Source organism: Haliotis asinina, chromosome 5, assembly GCF_037392515.1.
Source record: "Haliotis asinina isolate JCU_RB_2024 chromosome 5, JCU_Hal_asi_v2, whole genome shotgun sequence".
NCBI lineage: Eukaryota > Metazoa > Mollusca > Gastropoda > Lepetellida > Haliotidae > Haliotis > Haliotis asinina.
In genome coordinates this window covers 62,291,700-62,307,246 of record NC_090284.1, presented here as the reverse complement: position 1 = coordinate 62,307,246, position 15,547 = coordinate 62,291,700, and positions in this window count along the sequence as shown.

Below are 15,547 nucleotides of genomic sequence, written 5' to 3'. Positions count from 1 at the left end.
CTTGGATGATAGGCTAGCACTAGCACATGCTGGGGGTTTATATGCTCACTTATCAAGTCAACCTTTGTGAACATTCCACAAAAAGAAGATGGAATCCATGGCTGCTTGACTTCCCCATGCATCTGTTCTGTGCTGGTATATAAACCACAACTAGCACTAGCACATGCTGGGGGAAGTTAGCAGGCATTTCAACCGGTGTGCAGCTCCACCCTGCTTCAATACATTTATTAGAAACCGAGGTCAAGTCACTGGTATTTGACAAGTGCTTGCAAAAGTTATGGCTAGCACTATCAAATGCTGGGGATTTTTCAGGGTACTGTCTTCCAAAGGGGTTGTGCATAGTATATCATTGGAAACATTGAAGAAGGTGTCCATTCCTCCTGGTATCTGCTTAGTGTTGGTCAATGGAGAAGCTAGCACTAGCAAATGCTAGAAGGAATGATCACCCCTAAGCAACCTTTGTCCTCCACATGTCGTCATTCAAGGAATCGAGTGATCTACCTGCAAGAGAAAATAGAATAGTTTGCAGACTGCTGTGACCAAAAGCCAGTGTGGATTGAATGTGTGCTTAGCATTTAATTGTTCACTCCACTGGACGTTAATCCTTGGCTATCATGGTAAGATAACAGATCCAATCAAGAGCTTTTGTCAGACGATCATCTTGTAGTCGGACACCACTCAATGTGCAGTGACATGTGCAGCTTATTGCCGTGTCAGCGTCTCCTCTCTGTCACGAGAGTGGACTATATCAGGAGAATGTATTTGCTACGTCCACAGTTGTATCTTGACTGCGATACAGACAAAGAGAGGAAGAATGAAGCTGGCTGATCAGACGTGCTACTTGATTCCTTGCATGTGTCTGGTGCTTGTTGGCTAAAGATGACTAGCACTAGCATATGCTGGGGGTTACTAGGCAACACTCCTCCTATTTTCTCCGAAGGCAGCAAGAAGAGGACCTTTGGAATTGCCAGCAAGGAAATGGGCCTGTATGCATCCCGCATCTGTTTTGTGCATGCTTGGATGATAGGCTAGCACTAGCACATGCTGGGGGTTTATATGCTCACTTATCAAGTCAACCTTTGTGAACATTCCACAAAAAGAAGATGGAATCCATGGCTGCTTGACTTCCCCATGCATCTGTTCTGTGCTGGTATATAAACCACAACTAGCACTAGCACATGCTGGGGGAAGTTAGCAGGCATTTCAACCGGTGTGCAGCTCCACCCTGCTTCAATACATTTATTAGAAACCGAGGTCAAGTCACTGGTATTTGACAAGTGCTTGCAAAAGTTATGGCTAGCACTATCAAATGCTGGGGATTTTTCAGGGTACTGTCTTCCAAAGGGGTTGTGCATAGTATATCATTGGAAAGATTGAAGAAGGTGTCCATTCCTCCTGGTATCTGCTTAGTGTTGGCCAATGGAGAAGCTAGCACTAGCAAATGCTAGAAGGAATGATCACCCCGAAGCAGCCTTTGTCCTCCACATGTCGTCATTCAATGAATCGAGTGATCTACCTGCAAGAGAAAATAGAATAGTTTGCAGACTGCTGTGACCAAAAGCCAGTGTGGATTGAATGTGTGCTTAGTATTTAATTGTTCACTCCACTGGACGTTAATCCTTGGCTATCATGCTAAGATAACAGATCCAATCAAGAGCTTTTGTCAGACGATCATCTTGTAGTCGGACACCACTCAATGTGCAGTGACATGTGCAGCTTATTGCCGTGTCAGCGTCTCCTCTCTGTCACGAGAGTGGACTATATCAGGAGAATGTATTTGCTACGTCCACAGTTGTATCTTGACTGCGATACAGACAAAGAGAGGAAGAATGAAGCTGGCTGATCAGACGTGCTACTTGATTCCTTGCATGTGTCTGGTGCTTGTTGGCTAAAGATGACTAGCACTAGCATATGCTGGGGGTTACTAGGCAACACTCCTCCTATTTTCTCCGAAGGCAGCAAGAAGAGGACCTTTGGAATTGTCAGCAAGGAAATGGGCCTGTATGCATCCCGCATCTGTTTTGTGCATGCTTGGATGATAGGCTAGCACTAGCACATGCTGGAGGTTTATATGCTCACTTATCAAGTCAACCTTTGTGAACATTCCACAAAAAGAAAATGGAATCCATGGCTGCTTGACTTCCCCTTGCATCTGTTCTGTGCTGGTATATAAACCACAACTAGCACTAGCACATGCTGGGGGAAGTTAGCAGGCATTTCAACCGGTGTGCAGCTCCACCCTGCTTCAATACATTTATTAGAAACCGAGGTCAAGTCACTGGTATTTGACAAGTGCTTGCAAAAGTTATGGCTAGCACTATCAAATGCTGGGGATTTTTCAGGGTACTGTCTTCCAAAGGGGTTGTGCATAGTATATCATTGGAAACATTGAAGAAGGTGTCCATTCCTCCTGGTATCTGCTTAGTGTTGGCCAATGGAGAAGCTAGCACTAGCAAATGCTAGAAGGAATGATCACCCCGAAGCAGCCTTTGTCCTCCACATGTCGTCATTCAAGGAATCGAGTGATCTACCTGCAAGAGAAAATAGAATAGTTTGCAGACTGCTGTGACCAAAAGCCAGTGTGGATTGAATGTGTGCTTAGTATTTAATTCTTCACTCCACTGGACGTTAATCCTTGGCTATCATGGTAAGATAACAGATCCAATCAAGAGCTTTTGTCAGACGATCATCTTGTAGTCGGACACCACTCAATGTGCAGTGACATGTGCAGCTTATTGCCGTGTCAGCGTCTCCTCTCTGTCACGAGAGTGGACTATATCAGGAGAATGTATTTGCTACGTCCACAGTTGTATCTTGACTGCGATACAGACAAAGAGAGGAAGAATGAAGCTGGCTGATCAGACGTGCTACTTGATTCCTTGCATGTGTCTGGTGCTTGTTGGCTAAAGATGACTAGCACTAGCATATGCTGGGGGTTACTAGGCAACACTCCTCCTATTTTCTCCGAAGGCAGCAAGAAGAGGACCTTTGGAATTGACAGCAAGGAAATGGGCCTGTATGCATCCCGCATCTGTTTTGTGCATGCTTGGATGATAGGCTAGCACTAGCACATGCTGGGGGTTTATATGCTCACTTATCAAGTCAACCTTTGTGAACATTCCACAAAAAGAAGATGGAATCCATGGCTGCTTGACTTCCCCATGCATCTGTTCTGTGCTGGTATATAAACCACAACTAGCACTAGCACATGCTGGGGGAAGTTAGCAGGCATTTCAACCGGTGTGCAGCTCCACCCTGCTTCAATACATTTATTAGAAACCGAGGTCAAGTCACTGGTATTTGACAAGTGCTTGCAAAAGTTATGGCTAGCACTATCAAATGGTGGGGATTTTTCAGGGTACTGTCTTCCAAAGGGGTTGTGCATAGTATATCATTGGAAAGATTGAAGAAGGTGTCCATTCCTCCTGGTATCTGCTTAGTGTTGGCCAATGGAGAAGCTAGCACTAGCAAATGCTAGAAGGAATGATCACCCCGAAGCAGCCTTTGTCCTCCACATGTCGTCATTCAATGAATCGAGTGATCTACCTGCAAGAGAAAATAGAATAGTTTGCAGACTGCTGTGACCAAAAGCCAGTGTGGATTGAATGTGTGCTTAGTATTTAATTGTTCACTCCACTGGACGTTAATCCTTGGCTATCATGCTAAGATAACAGATCCAATCAAGAGCTTTTGTCAGACGATCATCTTGTAGTCGGACACCACTCAATGTGCAGTGACATGTGCAGCTTATTGCCGTGTCAGCGTCTCCTCTCTGTCACGAGAGTGGACTATATCAGGAGAATGTATTTGCTACGTCCACAGTTGTATCTTGACTGCGATACAGACAAAGAGAGGAAGAATGAAGCTGGCTGATCAGACGTGCTACTTGATTCCTTGCATGTGTCTGGTGCTTGTTGGCTAAAGATGACTAGCACTAGCATATGCTGGGGCTTACTAGGCAACACTCCTCCTATTTTCTCCGAAGGCAGCAAGAAGAGGACCTTTGGAATTGTCAGCAAGGAAATGGGCCTGTATGCATCCCGCATCTGTTTTGTGCATGCTTGGATGATAGGCTAGCACTAGCACATGCTGGAGGTTTATATGCTCACTTATCAAGTCAACCTTTGTGAACATTCCACAAAAAGAAAATGGAATCCATGGCTGCTTGACTTCCCCTTGCATCTGTTCTGTGCTGGTATATAAACCACAACTAGCACTAGCACATGCTGGGGGAAGTTAGCAGGCATTTCAACCGGTGTGCAGCTCCACCCTGCTTCAATACATTTATTAGAAACCGAGGTCAAGTCACTGGTATTTGACAAGTGCTTGCAAAAGTTATGGCTAGCACTATCAAATGCTGGGGATTTTTCAGGGTACTGTCTTCCAAAGGGGTTGTGCATAGTATATCATTGGAAACATTGAAGAAGGTGTCCATTCCTCCTGGTATCTGCTTAGTGTTGGTCAATGGAGAAGCTAGCACTAGCAAATGCTAGAAGGAATGATCACCCCGAAGCAACCTTTGTCCTCCACATGTCGTCATTCAATGAATCGAGTGATCTACCTGCAAGAGAAAATAGAATAGTTTGCAGACTGCTGTGACCAAAAGCCAGTGTGGATTGAATGTGTGCTTAGTATTTAATTGTTCACTCCACTGGACGTTAATCCTTGGCTATCATGCTAAGATAACAGATCCAATCAAGAGCTTTTGTCAGACGATCATCTTGTAGTCGGACACCACTCAATGTGCAGTGACATGTGCAGCTTATTGCCGTGTCAGCGTCTCCTCTCTGTCACGAGAGTGGACTATATCAGGAGAATGTATTTGCTACGTCCACAGTTGTATCTTGACTGCGATACAGACAAAGAGAGGAAGAATGAAGCTGGCTGATCAGACGTGCTACTTGATTCCTTGCATGTGTCTGGTGCTTGTTGGCTAAAGATGACTAGCACTAGCATATGCTGGGGGTTACTAGGCAACACTCCTCCTATTTTCTCCGAAGGCAGCAAGAAGAGGACCTTTGGAATTGTCAGCAAGGAAATGGGCCTGTATGCATCCCGCATCTGTTTTGTGCATGCTTGGATGATAGGCTAGCACTAGCACATGCTGGAGGTTTATATGCTCACTTATCAAGTCAACCTTTGTGAACATTCCACAAAAAGAAAATGGAATCCATGGCTGCTTGACTTCCCCTTGCATCTGTTCTGTGCTGGTATATAAACCACAACTAGCACTAGCACATGCTGGGGGAAGTTAGCAGGCATTTCAACCGGTGTGCAGCTCCACCCTGCTTCAATACATTTATTAGAAACCGAGGTCAAGTCACTGGTATTTGACAAGTGCTTGCAAAAGTTATGGCTAGCACTATCAAATGCTGGGGATTTTTCAGGGTACTGTCTTCCAAAGGGGTTGTGCATAGTATATCATTGGAAACATTGAAGAAGGTGTCCATTCCTCCTGGTATCTGCTTAGTGTTGGCCAATGGAGAAGCTAGCACTAGCAAATGCTAGAAGGAATGATCACCCCGAAGCAGCCTTTGTCCTCCACATGTCGTCATTCAAGGAATCGAGTGATCTACCTGCAAGAGAAAATAGAATAGTTTGCAGACTGCTGTGACCAAAAGCCAGTGTGGATTGAATGTGTGCTTAGTATTTAATTCTTCACTCCACTGGACGTTAATCCTTGGCTATCATGGTAAGATAACAGATCCAATCAAGAGCTTTTGTCAGACGATCATCTTGTAGTCGGACACCACTCAATGTGCAGTGACATGTGCAGCTTATTGCCGTGTCAGCGTCTCCTCTCTGTCACGAGAGTGGACTATATCAGGAGAATGTATTTGCTACGTCCACAGTTGTATCTTGACTGCGATACAGACAAAGAGAGGAAGAATGAAGCTGGCTGATCAGACGTGCTACTTGATTCCTTGCATGTGTCTGGTGCTTGTTGGCTAAAGATGACTAGCACTAGCATATGCTGGGGGTTACTAGGCAACACTCCTCCTATTTTCTCCGAAGGCAGCAAGAAGAGGACCTTTGGAATTGACAGCAAGGAAATGGGCCTGTATGCATCCCGCATCTGTTTTGTGCATGCTTGGATGATAGGCTAGCACTAGCACATGCTGGAGGTTTATATGCTCACTTATCAAGTCAACCTTTGTGAACATTCCACAAAAAGAAAATGGAATCCATGGCTGCTTGACTTCCCCTTGCATCTGTTCTGTGCTGGTATATAAACCACAACTAGCACTAGCACATGCTGGGGGAAGTTAGCAGGCATTTCAACCGGTGTGCAGCTCCACCCTGCTTCAATACATTTATTAGAAACCGAGGTCAAGTCACCGGTATTTGACAAGTGCTTGCAAAAGTTATGGCTAGCACTATCAAATGCTGGGGATTTTTCAGGGTACTGTCTTCCAAAGGGGTTGTGCATAGTATATCATTGGAAACATTGAAGAAGGTGTCCATTCCTCCTGGTATCTGCTTAGTGTTGGCCAATGGAGAAGCTAGCACTAGCAAATGCTAGAAGGAATGATCACCCCGAAGCAGCCTTTGTCCTCCACATGTCGTCATTCAAGGAATCGAGTGATCTACCTGCAAGAGAAAATAGAATAGTTTGCAGACTGCTGTGACCAAAAGCCAGTGTGGATTGAATGTGTGCTTAGTATTTAATTGTTCACTCCACTGGACGTTAATCCTTGGCTATCATGGTAAGATAACAGATCCAATCAAGAGCTTTTTGTCAGACGATCATCTTGTAGTCGGACACCACTCAATGTGCAGTGACATGTGCAGCTTATTGCCGTGTCAGCGTCTCCTCTCTGTCACGAGAGTGGACTATATCAGGAGAATGTATTTGCTACGTCCACAGTTGTGTCTTGACTGCGATACAGACAAAGAGAGGAAGAATGAAGCTGGCTGATCAGACGTGCTACTTGATTCCTTGCATGTGTCTGGTGCTTGTTGGCTAAAGATGACTAGCACTAGCATATGCTGGGGGTTACTAGGCAACAGTCCTCCTATTTTCTCCGAAGGCAGCAAGAAGAGGACCTTTGGAATTGTCAGCAAGGAAATGGGCCTGTATGCATCCCGCATCTGTTTTGTGCATGCTTGGATGATAGGCTAGCACTAGCACATGCTGGAGGTTTATATGCTCACTTATCAAGTCAACCTTTGTGAACATTCCACAAAAAGAAAATGGAATCCATGGCTGCTTGACTTCCCCTTGCATCTGTTCTGTGCTGGTATATAAACCACAACTAGCACTAGCACATGCTGGGGGAAGTTAGCAGGCATTTCAACCGGTGTGCAGCTCCACCCTGCTTCAATACATTTATTAGAAACCGAGGTCAAGTCACCGGTATTTGACAAGTGCTTGCAAAAGTTATGGCTAGCACTATCAAATGCTGGGGATTTTTCAGGGTACTGTCTTCCAAAGGGGTTGTGCATAGTATATCATTGGAAACATTGAAGAAGGTGTCCATTCCTCCTGGTATCTGCTTAGTGTTGGCCAATGGAGAAGCTAGCACTAGCAAATGCTAGAAGGAATGATCACCCCGAAGCAGCCTTTGTCCTCCACATGTCGTCATTCAAGGAATCGAGTGATCTACCTGCAAGAGAAAATAGAATAGTTTGCAGACTGCTGTGACCAAAAGCCAGTGTGGATTGAATGTGTGCTTAGTATTTAATTGTTCACTCCACTGGACGTTAATCCTTGGCTATCATGGTAAGATAACAGATCCAATCAAGAGCTTTTGTCAGACGATCATCTTGTAGTCGGACACCACTCAATGTGCAGTGACATGTGCAGCTTATTGCCGTGTCAGCGTCTCCTCTCTGTCACGAGAGTGGACTATATCAGGAGAATGTATTTGCTACGTCCACAGTTGTGTCTTGACTGCGATACAGACAAAGAGAGGAAGAATGAAGCTGGCTGATCAGACGTGCTACTTGATTCCTTGCATGTGTCTGGTGCTTGTTGGCTAAAGATGACTAGCACTAGCATATGCTGGGGGTTACTAGGCAACACTCCTCCTATTTTCTCCGAAGGCAGCAAGAAGAGGACCTTTGGAATTGTCAGCAAGGAAATGGGCCTGTATGCATCCCGCATCTGTTTTGTGCATGCTTGGATGATAGGCTAGCACTAGCACATGCTGGAGGTTTATATGCTCACTTATCAAGTCAACCTTTGTGAACATTCCACAAAAAGAAAATGGAATCCATGGCTGCTTGACTTCCCCTTGCATCTGTTCTGTGCTGGTATATAAACCACAACTAGCACTAGCACATGCTGGGGGAAGTTAGCAGGCATTTCAACCGGTGTGCAGCTCCACCCTGCTTCAATACATTTATTAGAAACCGAGGTCAAGTCACTGGTATTTGACAAGTGCTTGCAAAAGTTATGGCTAGCACTATCAAATGCTGAGGATTTTTCAGGGTACTGTCTTCCAAAGGGGTTGTGCATAGTATATCATTGGAAACATTGAAGAAGGTGTCCATTCCTCCTGGTATCTGCTTAGTGTTGGTCAATGGAGAAGCTAGCACTAGCAAATGCTAGAAGGAATGATCACCCCTAAGCAACCTTTGTCCTCCACATGTCGTCATTCAATGAATCGAGTGATCTACCTGCAAGAGAAAATAGAATAGTTTGCAGACTGCTGTGACCAAAAGCCAGTGTGGATTGAATGTGTGCTTAGCATTTAATTGTTCACTCCACTGGACGTTAATCCTTGGCTATCATGCTAAGATAACAGATCCAATCAAGAGCTTTTGTCAGACGATCATCTTGTAGTCGGACACCACTCAATGTGCAGTGACATGTGCAGCTTATTGCCGTGTCAGCGTCTCCTCTCTGTCACGAGAGTGGACTATATCAGGAGAATGTATTTGCTACGTCCACAGTTGTATCTTGACTGCGATACAGACAAAGAGAGGAAGAATGAAGCTGGCTGATCAGACGTGCTACTTGATTCCGTGCATGTGTCTGGTGCTTGTTGGCTAAAGATGACTAGCACTAGCATATGCTGGGGGTTACTAGGCAACACTCCTCCTATTTTCTCCGAAGGCAGCAAGAAGAGGACCTTTGGAATTGTCAGCAAGGAAATGGGCCTGTATGCATCCCGCATCTGTTTTGTGCATGCTTGGATGATAGTCTAGCACTAGCACATGCTGGAGGTTTATATGCTCACCTATCAAGTCAACCTTTGTGAACATTCCACAAAAAGAAGATGGAATCCATGGCTGCTTGACTTCCCCTTGCATCTGTTCTGTGCTGGTATATAAACCACAACTAGCACTAGCACATGCTGGGGGAAGTTAGCAGGCATTTCAACCGGTGTGCAGCTCCACCCTGCTTCAATACATTTATTAGAAACCGAGGTCAAGTCACCGGTATTTGACAAGTGCTTGCAAAAGTTATGGCTAGCACTATCAAATGCTGGGGATTTTTCAGGGTACTGTCTTCCAAAGGGGTTGTGCATAGTATATCATTGGAAACATTGAAGAAGGTGTCCATTCCTCCTGGTATCTGCTTAGTGTTGGCCAATGGAGAAGCTAGCACTAGCAAATGCTAGAAGGAATGATCACCCCGAAGCAGCCTTTGTCCTCCACATGTCGTCATTCAAGGAATCGAGTGATCTACCTGCAAGAGAAAATAGAATAGTTTGCAGACTGCTGTGACCAAAAGCCAGTGTGGATTGAATGTGTGCTTAGTATTTAATTGTTCACTCCACTGGACGTTAATCCTTGGCTATCATGGTAAGATAACAGATCCAATCAAGAGCTTTTGTCAGACGATCATCTTGTAGTCGGACACCACTCAATGTGCAGTGACATGTGCAGCTTATTGCCGTGTCAGCGTCTCCTCTCTGTCACGAGAGTGGACTATATCAGGAGAATGTATTTGCTACGTCCACAGTTGTGTCTTGACTGCGATACAGACAAAGAGAGGAAGAATGAAGCTGGCTGATCAGACGTGCTACTTGATTCCTTGCATGTGTCTGGTGCTTGTTGGCTAAAGATGACTAGCACTAGCATATGCTGGGGGTTACTAGGCAACACTCCTCCTATTTTCTCCGAAGGCAGCAAGAAGAGGACCTTTGGAATTGTCAGCAAGGAAATGGGCCTGTATGCATCCCGCATCTGTTTTGTGCATGCTTGGATGATAGGCTAGCACTAGCACATGCTGGAGGTTTATATGCTCACTTATCAAGTCAACCTTTGTGAACATTCCACAAAAAGAAAATGGAATCCATGGCTGCTTGACTTCCCCTTGCATCTGTTCTGTGCTGGTATATAAACCACAACTAGCACTAGCACATGCTGGGGGAAGTTAGCAGGCATTTCAACCGGTGTGCAGCTCCACCCTGCTTCAATACATTTATTAGAAACCGAGGTCAAGTCACCGGTATTTGACAAGTGCTTGCAAAAGTTATGGCTAGCACTATCAAATGCTGGGGATTTTTCAGGGTACTGTCTTCCAAAGGGGTTGTGCATAGTATATCATTGGAAACATTGAAGAAGGTGTCCATTCCTCCTGGTATCTGCTTAGTGTTGGCCAATGGAGAAGCTAGCACTAGCAAATGCTAGAAGGAATGATCACCCCGAAGCAGCCTTTGTCCTCCACATGTCGTCATTCAAGGAATCGAGTGATCTACCTGCAAGAGAAAATAGAATAGTTTGCAGACTGCTGTGACCAAAAGCCAGTGTGGATTGAATGTGTGCTTAGTATTTAATTGTTCACTCCACTGGACGTTAATCCTTGGCTATCATGGTAAGATAACAGATCCAATCAAGAGCTTTTGTCAGACGATCATCTTGTAGTCGGACACCACTCAATGTGCAGTGACATGTGCAGCTTATTGCCGTGTCAGCGTCTCCTCTCTGTCACGAGAGTGGACTATATCAGGAGAATGTATTTGCTACGTCCACAGTTGTGTCTTGACTGCGATACAGACAAAGAGAGGAAGAATGAAGCTGGCTGATCAGACGTGCTACTTGATTCCTTGCATGTGTCTGGTGCTTGTTGGCTAAAGATGACTAGCACTAGCATATGCTGGGGGTTACTAGGCAACACTCCTCCTATTTTCTCCGAAGGCAGCAAGAAGAGGACCTTTGGAATTGTCAGCAAGGAAATGGGCCTGTATGCATCCCGCATCTGTTTTGTGCATGCTTGGATGATAGGCTAGCACTAGCACATGCTGGAGGTTTATATGCTCACTTATCAAGTCAACCTTTGTGAACATTCCACAAAAAGAAAATGGAATCCATGGCTGCTTGACTTCCCCTTGCATCTGTTCTGTGCTGGTATATAAACCACAACTAGCACTAGCACATGCTGGGGGAAGTTAGCAGGCATTTCAACCGGTGTGCAGCTCCACCCTGCTTCAATACATTTATTAGAAACCGAGGTCAAGTCACTGGTATTTGACAAGTGCTTGCAAAAGTTATGGCTAGCACTATCAAATGCTGAGGATTTTTCAGGGTACTGTCTTCCAAAGGGGTTGTGCATAGTATATCATTGGAAACATTGAAGAAGGTGTCCATTCCTCCTGGTATCTGCTTAGTGTTGGTCAATGGAGAAGCTAGCACTAGCAAATGCTAGAAGGAATGATCACCCCTAAGCAGCCTTTGTCCTCCACATGTCGTCATTCAATGAATCGAGTGATCTACCTGCAAGAGAAAATAGAATAGTTTGCAGACTGCTGTGACCAAAAGCCAGTGTGGATTGAATGTGTGCTTAGCATTTAATTGTTCACTCCACTGGACGTTAATCCTTGGCTATCATGGTAAGATAACAGATCCAATCAAGAGCTTTTGTCAGACGATCATCTTGTAGTCGGACACCACTCAATGTGCAGTGACATGTGCAGCTTATTGCCGTGTCAGCGTCTCCTCTCTGTCACGAGAGTGGACTATATCAGGAGAATGTATTTGCTACGTCCACAGTTGTATCTTGACTGCGATACAGACAAAGAGAGGAAGAATGAAGCTGGCTGATCAGACGTGCTACTTGATTCCTTGCATGTGTCTGGTGCTTGTTGGCTAAAGATGACTAGCACTAGCATATGCTGGGGGTTACTAGGCAACACTCCTCCTATTTTCTCCGAAGGCAGCAAGAAGAGGACCTTTGGAATTGTCAGCAAGGAAATGGGCCTGTATGCATCCCGCATCTGTTTTGTGCATGCTTGGATGATAGTCTAGCACTAGCACATGCTGGAGGTTTATATGCTCACCTATCAAGTCAACCTTTGTGAACATTCCACAAAAAGAAGATGGAATCCATGGCTGCTTGACTTCCCCTTGCATCTGTTCTGTGCTGGTATATAAACCACAACTAGCACTAGCACATGCTGGGGGAAGTTAGCAGGCATTTCAACCGGTGTGCAGCTCCACCCTGCTTCAATACATTTATTAGAAACCGAGGTCAAGTCACCGGTATTTGACAAGTGCTTGCAAAAGTTATGGCTAGCACTATCAAATGCTGGGGATTTTTCAGGGTACTGTCTTCCAAAGGGGTTGTGCATAGTATATCATTGGAAACATTGAAGAAGGTGTCCATTCCTCCTGGTATCTGCTTAGTGTTGGCCAATGGAGAAGCTAGCACTAGCAAATGCTAGAAGGAATGATCACCCCGAAGCAGCCTTTGTCCTCCACATGTCGTCATTCAAGGAATCGAGTGATCTACCTGCAAGAGAAAATAGAATAGTTTGCAGACTGCTGTGACCAAAAGCCAGTGTGGATTGAATGTGTGCTTAGTATTTAATTGTTCACTCCACTGGACGTTAATCCTTGGCTATCATGGTAAGATAACAGATCCAATCAAGAGCTTTTGTCAGACGATCATCTTGTAGTCGGACACCACTCAATGTGCAGTGACATGTGCAGCTTATTGCCGTGTCAGCGTCTCCTCTCTGTCACGAGAGTGGACTATATCAGGAGAATGTATTTGCTACGTCCACAGTTGTATCTTGACTGCGATACAGACAAAGAGAGGAAGAATGAAGCTGGCTGATCAGACGTGCTACTTGATTCCTTGCATGTGTCTGGTGCTTGTTGGCTAAAGATGACTAGCACTAGCATATGCTGGGGGTTACTAGGCAACACTCCTCCTATTTTCTCCGAAGGCAGCAAGAAGAGGACCTTTGGAATTGTCAGCAAGGAAATGGGCCTGTATGCATCCCGCATCTGTTTTGTGCATGCTTGGATGATAGTCTAGCACTAGCACATGCTGGAGGTTTATATGCTCACCTATCAAGTCAACCTTTGTGAACATTCCACAAAAAGAAGATGGAATCCATGGCTGCTTGACTTCCCCTTGCATCTGTTCTGTGCTGGTATATAAACCACAACTAGCACTAGCACATGCTGGGGGAAGTTAGCAGGCATTTCAACCGGTGTGCAGCTCCACCCTGCTTCAATACATTTATTAGAAACCGAGGTCAAGTCACCGGTATTTGACAAGTGCTTGCAAAAGTTATGGCTAGCACTATCAAATGCTGGGGATTTTTCAGGGTACTGTCTTCCAAAGGGGTTGTGCATAGTATATCATTGGAAACATTGAAGAAGGTGTCCATTCCTCCTGGTATCTGCTTAGTGTTGGCCAATGGAGAAGCTAGCACTAGCAAATGCTAGAAGGAATGATCACCCCGAAGCAGCCTTTGTCCTCCACATGTCGTCATTCAAGGAATCGAGTGATCTACCTGCAAGAGAAAATAGAATAGTTTGCAGACTGCTGTGACCAAAAGCCAGTGTGGATTGAATGTGTGCTTAGTATTTAATTGTTCACTCCACTGGACGTTAATCCTTGGCTATCATGGTAAGATAACAGATCCAATCAAGAGCTTTTGTCAGACGATCATCTTGTAGTCGGACACCACTCAATGTGCAGTGACATGTGCAGCTTATTGCCGTGTCAGCGTCTCCTCTCTGTCACGAGAGTGGACTATATCAGGAGAATGTATTTGCTACGTCCACAGTTGTATCTTGACTGCGATACAGACAAAGAGAGGAAGAATGAAGCTGGCTGATCAGACGTGCTACTTGATTCCTTGCATGTGTCTGGTGCTTGTTGGCTAAAGATGACTAGCACTAGCATATGCTGGGGGTTACTAGGCAACACTCCTCCTATTTTCTCCGAAGGCAGCAAGAAGAGGACCTTTGGAATTGTCAGCAAGGAAATGGGCCTGTATGCATCCCGCATCTGTTTTGTGCATGCTTGGATGATAGGCTAGCACTAGCACATGCTGGAGGTTTATATGCTCACTTATCAAGTCAACCTTTGTGAACATTCCACAAAAAGAAAATGGAATCCATGGCTGCTTGACTTCCCCTTGCATCTGTTCTGTGCTGGTATATAAACCACAACTAGCACTAGCACATGCTGGGGGAAGTTAGCAGGCATTTCAACCGGTGTGCAGCTCCACCCTGCTTCAATACATTTATTAGAAACCGAGGTCAAGTCACTGGTATTTGACAAGTGCTTGCAAAAGTTATGGCTAGCACTATCAAATGCTGGGGATTTTTCAGGGTACTGTCTTCCAAAGGGGTTGTGCATAGTATATCATTGGAAACATTGAAGAAGGTGTCCATTCCTCCTGGTATCTGCTTAGTGTTGGTCAATGGAGAAGCTAGCACTAGCAAATGCTAGAAGGAATGATCACCCCTAAGCAACCTTTGTCCTCCACATGTCGTCATTCAATGAATCGAGTGATCTACCTGCAAGAGAAAATAGAATAGTTTGCAGACTGCTGTGACCAAAAGCCAGTGTGGATTGAATGTGTGCTTAGCATTTAATTGTTCACTCCACTGGACGTTAATCCTTGGCTATCATGGTAAGATAACAGATCCAATCAAGAGCTTTTGTCAGACGATCATCTTGTAGTCGGACACCACTCAATGTGCAGTGACATGTGCAGCTTATTGCCGTGTCAGCGTCTCCTCTCTGTCACGGGAGTGGACTATATCAGGAGAATGTATTTGCTACGTCCACAGTTGTATCTTGACTGCGATACAGACAAAGAGAGGAAGAATGAAGCTGGCTGATCAGACGTGCTACTTGATTCCGTGCATGTGTCTGGTGCTTGTTGGCTAAAGATGACTAGCACTAGCATATGCTGGGGGTTACTAGGCAACACTCCTCCTATTTTCTCCGAAGGCAGCAAGAAGAGGACCTTTGGAATTGTCAGCAAGGAAATGGGCCTGTATGCATCCCGCATCTGTTTTGTGCATGCTTGGATGATAGGCTAGCACTAGCACATGCTGGAGGTTTATATGCTCACTTATCAAGTCAACCTTTGTGAACATTCCACAAAAAGAAGATGGAATCCATGGCTGCTTGACTTCCCCTTGCATCTGTTCTGTGCTGGTATATAAACCACAACTAGCACTAGCACATGCTGGGGGAAGTTAGCAGGCATTTCAACCGGTGTGCAGCTCCACCCTGCTTCAATACATTTATTAGAAACCGAGGTCAAGTCACTGGTATTTGACAAGTGCTTGCAAAAGTTATGGCTAGCACTATCAAATGCTGGGGATTTTTCAGGGTACTGTC